The 5,066-nt window shown below is 43.4% G+C and overlaps 2 non-coding genes across 2 annotated transcripts; one reads left to right on the forward strand and one right to left on the reverse strand.

Moving 5' to 3' along the window:
• Nucleotides 1–1,081: 1,081 nt before the first annotated feature.
• On the forward strand, nt 1,082–1,154 carry trnar-ucg (transfer RNA arginine (anticodon UCG)). The gene has a single exon. It is a non-coding gene; the product is annotated as a tRNA-Arg (tRNA).
• A 2,548-nt stretch (nt 1,155–3,702) lies between these two features.
• On the reverse strand, nt 3,703–3,774 carry trnap-agg (transfer RNA proline (anticodon AGG)). The gene has a single exon. It is a non-coding gene; the product is annotated as a tRNA-Pro (tRNA).
• Between the last annotated feature and the right edge of the window lie 1,292 nt (nt 3,775–5,066).

The raw sequence follows: 5,066 nt of genomic DNA on the forward strand, positions 1-5,066 counted from the left end.
ATGACTGAGAATCTTCATCAACAGGAAACATGACCCACAGCCTGAACAAAAATGTGCTTAAAAAAACACATTATGAGGCTGGAAAAATGAATACTTGGATTACTCACACATTGAGTTGTGTAGCATGTATATGATCTCTACAAATCTGGAAGTATTGAGTTGGACTAGTGGCTCAGAAGTGTAGGAGCAGCTCTGGGAGTGAGTCAAATAGAGACAGGGAGATGAAGATTTGCTGAAGTACCATATATATTTAAATGACACAGACAAAAGACAAACAGTTAACAAAACCCCACTATTATAAATGGCCGTTCATATCCATCATGATCATACTGCAGTTCAATAATAAACACTGTTTCAATTGTCCATGCTTGTAAACACACTGGTGGCCCTGATGCTAGGTGCACAGGAAACAAACAGGAAGGAAAATCCCAAAAAATAATTGAAGTCAAACGTGTGTAGGCAATGGGGGGCACACGCAGCGAGGGGACAAAAGTTCAAAATAAAGGGGGCTGCAGGAGCCTCCTAGCACTCCTCCAACCAGGAGAGATCTGGGCTAGATCCAGACACTGAGCTGAATCGAAGCTGAATTTATTTTATCAGTGTTATGACCCGCTCGTTCTGATCACAATAATAGTCGGACACATGCTATTAAATTAAATAAAGCAATTCATTTATTTGACCAAAGCAAAACAACCAAAACGAACACTGAGACGGCCGAGCACACAGGACGCAGCAGCAGGCAGGTGGTGAATGCAGGAGAAGAGAAGAGACTGCAGTGCAGGATCAGGTGGAGCTAAATACTTCATTCAGAACACTGGCCAGGGGTTCTGCCTCTGCAATCAACACAGCTCCACCCTGATGGAACCCTGCAACCAGAGTGGAACAAACACAACAAGCACTAGGCCCTGTGGCCGTCACAATCATGAATATATCTTTCCTAACTTATCCTTTGCTGTCTGTAAATGTCTCCACACATAAAGACTTTGGTAGTTGGCTCCTATAGATCGACATTCAGTACATTTAATTTGAAGAGACAACAGTTTCTACAGGACCTGCCAAGAAAATTTTATGTGACATGCTAGACCACGTGGCCTAATGGATAAGGCGTCTGACTTCGGATCAGAAGATTGAGGGTTCGAGTCCCATCGTGGTTGAGGTTTTATACAGGTATGAAACCTCTTCACCAACCTGTATCTGTAGTTTATCTACAACTCACTTCCACTGCTAGAACCTTTAGTGGGTCTACTACTACACTACTACGCCAGTTTGGAGTCGCCCTCAGAACCTGAGACCATCTTCCTCCTTCTCTTTTCTTTGGCACAGTCACCTGTGAGATTGAGGCTCTGATCCAGGTAACGGTCCTGATAACTGTCTTGATGGGTTCCCTCAGTGTGCAGGGGGGATGGATGGGAGTCATATTCCCATTATTGCTCCTAAGGATAACCATGCTGACTATTTTTTATTTATTCAACATCTGTCCAGTCAGCAGTGTTCCCCATGATTGTGTCTGCTTTGCAGGTGTTTTGAGTTCATCATCTGATCACAGTGTGACATCATTAGTTTATAATATTGAACTTTTCCACAATATTCTCATTTATGGAGATGCACCTGTACATGGTGGCTGATTACGATAACAAACTGAATGAAGTGCTGTGAAAAAGAGTAAAATATACAAACATGAGACAGTGGGGACGTGATTTTGGATTCAATCGCGTCCATGACTCTCAAGCCTGTAAGGCTGCAGAAAGAGCCTTGGCTCAACGAGTCCACTCGTGCGCTCAGACGCGCATCTAGGCAGGCAGAGAGGAGATGGAAAAAGGACAAACCTAAAATTTTGTGGGATCTCCTCCAAAACGATCTCACATCATACCAGCAGGCTGTTAAAGCTGCAAAGACAGAATATTTCTCCGCATTGGTGCCTGCAAATGCTCATAAGCCTCAGGTTCTTTTTAATGTGTTTGATTCTCTGGTGAATCCATGTGATGCTGTCTGTATTGAGCCGTCTCCTACTCTGTGCAAGGCTTTTAATGAATTTTGTATTGGTAAAATTTTAGCATTTAGACACCCGCTCTCGCAGTCTGCCCAGGACCCCTCAGCTCTTCTCCCAGCTCTGCTGTCTTTGACAAATTTGAGCCTGTCTCACTATCTCACCTCACTGAGATTGTTAAAAATTTACGGCCTGCCACTTGCCAATCTGACAGCATTCCATCCTGTCTTTTTAAAGAGATCTTCTGCACAGTTGACACTTTTAGCTTACAATTTATAAATCTGTGTCTGAGCTCTGGATCTGTTCCATCCTCTTTTAAACATGCCACGGTGCAGCCTCTTTAAAAAAAAAAAAAGGCCTAGACCCCTCGGTTTTAACCAATTTCCAAGCTCCCTGCACCTGTACATGGTGCACCTGTACATGGTGGCTGATTATGATAACAAACTAATGAAGTGCTGTGAAAATGAGTCAAATATACAAACATGAGACAGTGGGGACCTTGGGTAGCTCACATGAACAATGACTGACATTTCTTCCTAAACTCAAGGTCCATTTATCTTAAGGCATGCACATTGTTTCACATAAAGATAATAAACTTATTGAATAGAAGACAGAAAACTTACCAACAGTAGTTTCAAGCAGAGGCAGATGGTGGGTAGGACAGAGGCTGATCTCCTGCTCATGCTCTTGCTCTGCTAGTTGAACTCATTCGGTTTGAGAGGGCCATGGGAGTCAAAGCAAATATATATTTATGTTACATCTGCTAAACATATTTGGGTATTGTTGGAATTAATAACATTTTCATAAGACAAACAAAATAATAATGTTTCACCTCTAAGAGGGGCTTGAATCAGTTTTTTGAGTGCAGTGAGTCTGCTCCCTATGTCCTCAACATGTGTTTTTAGCATTACATCCCAGTCAGTGGTGTCAAAGCAGTCCCTCAGACCATCCTCTGCCTCAGGTGACCACTTCCTGATTGAACGTGTGGTTTTAGACATCCTTTTGACCAGGGGGGTGTACTGTGGCTGCAGGTGAACCAGAACCATAAACGCCTCGGGGTGCTTTGTCTGCAGTCTTGCTGTTACTGTGTGTATCTTCTCATAGGCAGCTGATGGGTCCGCGCTCGGTGGGGCGTAAACACAGAGCACGATCACGTGACTTAGCTCCCTCGGCAAGTAATATGGCCGCAGGCTAACAGTTCTAAGTCCTGACAACACAGTACCTTTTTCACTGAGACATGTCCTGGGCGTTCATTCACATATATGATGAACCTCTGCTCTTCCCACAAGCGTTCATGTCTCTGTCGGCTCTCACAGCAGTAAAGCCTGGTAGATCCACGTTAGCATCCAGTCTCATATCAGTGAGCCACATCTCTGTGAAGATGTATAAGCTGCACTCACGGTAACTCTGTTGATTGTTCAGCGCAAACAGCTCATCCATCTTATTCAGTAGTGAGTTGACATTCCTTATTATTGCCGAGGGGATCATTGGCTTAAAATGTCTACGTGCAGCCTTTACTTCCGACGTTAGTCCTCAGTGCAAAGACTTCTTCTCTTGAAGAAACAATATCAGTTCTAGAATGATTGCTTCTAGGAGTTTGAGCAGACTGCTGTTTACAGGGTCTAAATTGGAATATGAACCTATTTGGGTTGAAGATTATTCCTGTAAATGTAAACATGAGACAGACTATCTAATCTACTGAATTTCAAAGATAAGGGCTCGTCCGGGATTTGAACCCGGGACCTCTCGCACCCTAAGCGAGAATCATACCTCTAGACCAACGAGCCACATGTGACTCCTTGCTTTTCATGTTTCAGTTGGTGGAAGAACAACACAAAGCACATGTTTTTCTTAGTTTGACATTGGTAAAGATATGTACAAAGATTTCTGGTTAGGAATATATAGTGTTGCTCCTGAAGAGGGACTTGAACCCTGGGCCCTCAGATTAAAAGTCTGATTTCCTGCAAGATCCACCCACAGAGATCCTGAACTCAGATTCCCAACCAGAATAGTAGCAGAACTGAAGACACCACTTGGAGGAGTGTCTTCAAAAACCAATCCTTGAGTCCAATGTACCAACCAGCACACAGTAAGTGAAACAGGCATGTCCACGCTTCAACAATGAAAACACAGATTGGCCGTATGGGGATCGAGCTAACCGGTCAAGCCCTATTGATTAAATGATGTTATGATGTTATTCAGGAATTCTGCCTATCATTCCGGAATACTGATGTCTATACTGGAATGCTACTGTTTATTCTGGATTTCTGCATTTCATTCCAAAATTTTGTCTTTCATTATGGACTGCTTTTCATTCTGGAATGGTGTCTTTCATTCCGCAAATCTGCTTTTCATTCTGTTATGCTGACTTTTGTCCTGGAATGTTGCCTTCCATTTTGGAACGCACGCTTCCATGACATCACAGGCCGCTGTTGGGTTAGGGGTTTAATCCCAGAATTTTGTCTACCATTCCAGAATTCCAGGATGCTCTCATTCTAGATTTCTGCCTTTCATTTGGGAATGCTTTCTTCCATTCTGGGATGCTTTTCATTCCAGAATGATGTCTTGCTGACTTCTGTTCCACTCTACAGTTCCACTCTGGAGTGGAGTGTTATTCGGGAATTCTGCCTATCATTCCAGAATACTGATGTCTATTCTGGAATGCTGCCACTTATTCTGGATTACTGCCTTTCATTCCGGAAATTTGAATTTCATTCTGGAATGCTTTTCATTCCGAAATGCTGCCTTTCATTCTGCAAGTCTGCTTTTCGTCCAAGGCGCTGTGTTAAAGTTGCAGTCTCCACTGGAGGACAATCCTGAGACAGAAACTGGTACACCCAAAGGATAAAACTCCCAGGGAGAAACACAGCAATATCATATATGCAGTCCAGTGCAGTGAGGAATGCTCTGATCTGTACATTGGAACAACCACTCCACAGGAGAATGGCTCAGCACAGGAGAGCCACCTCCTCAGGACAAGACTCAGCTGTTCACCTCCACCTCAAAGACAAAGGACACTCCTTTGAGGACAACAATGTTCACATTTTAGACAGAGAGGAAGTCAAGGAAGCCATCTATG

Source organism: Parambassis ranga, unplaced genomic scaffold (assembly GCF_900634625.1).
Source record: "Parambassis ranga unplaced genomic scaffold, fParRan2.1 scaffold_24_arrow_ctg1, whole genome shotgun sequence".
Classification (NCBI taxonomy): Eukaryota; Metazoa; Chordata; class Actinopteri; family Ambassidae; genus Parambassis; species Parambassis ranga.